Source organism: Charadrius vociferus, unplaced genomic scaffold (genome assembly GCF_000708025.1).
Source record: "Charadrius vociferus isolate BGI_N301 unplaced genomic scaffold, ASM70802v2 scaffold473, whole genome shotgun sequence".
In the NCBI taxonomy this organism is placed as follows: domain Eukaryota; kingdom Metazoa; phylum Chordata; class Aves; order Charadriiformes; family Charadriidae; genus Charadrius; species Charadrius vociferus.
In genome coordinates this window covers 888,282-889,262 of record NW_009647444.1, presented here as the reverse complement: position 1 = coordinate 889,262, position 981 = coordinate 888,282, and positions in this window count along the sequence as shown.

Genomic DNA, 981 nt, shown 5'->3' with positions numbered 1-981 from the left:
GCGGGAGCACGGGACAGCTTCCGGGATGGATGTAATATCAACCTCAGGTCTGCTGCCCTGTGTGGGGGGTGACAGCAGGAGGGGGGGGGTGGCAGCCTGGGGTCAACATCTGGATTTCCACGCACCCCGCAGCCAAGGCTTGGGCCTCCTGTTGCTTAATTGGGAGCAGGAACTCGTTGGCTCCTCCCGGGATGGCACGTCGCTGAACCCAAGGGGCCCAGCGCGCCGGAGCCCGGGTGTGCCGGGGGATTTCCTGCCCTTTATCTGCGAGCGAAAGAAAAGCATCTGACTGCAACATGCGCACGCAGGGCCAGCAGGAGAGCCTGCGCCTCCTGGGCCGGTCGCAAGCTCCCTGCGCCCCGTGGGAGCAGGCGGCGATGCCTGCGCTCACAGCTCGCTGGGGCATGAGTGATGAACGCCGCTATTTCGGGGTCGTGGTGGGCTCCACACCGCCGGCGCTGCCCGTGCAGGCGTGCACGGGTGGCAGCGGGACAGGGCGCTTGTGTCCTTTGCAAAGGTACATGATGGGGTTTCTGTTCTCCTTCTCTTTTCCAACTTCCCGCCTCCTCCATGAATTTTACAAGAGTATTTCCACTGCTGTCAAGGGCACAAGTTCAGTTTCTGAATGCCCTTTTGTCTGGTGCAGCTCGGCGGAGTCACGCTCTCTCCCCGTTCCTTCTAGAAATGGCAAAAAAAACCCCACATCTACTGCACCCCTCGCCGGGTGCTGCTGCCACCACTTGTTTTTGGGGGGACGAGGTCGAACCGACGGCCCCGCGGCAGGCTGCCAGCTGGGAACCAGGCGTTTGGGGAGCCAGGGCAGTAAATCTGCAGGCGGGGAGGGACCCATCCCGGAGCTGCAAGCCTCCCATGCGACTGCGGGCTGTGCAGGAGTGACGCAGAGGGACGGGGGGACTTGTCCCCCTTCCATCCCCTTGTCACCCCTCCAGGGACCCGTGTCTGCAGCGTGGGGTTGGTGGC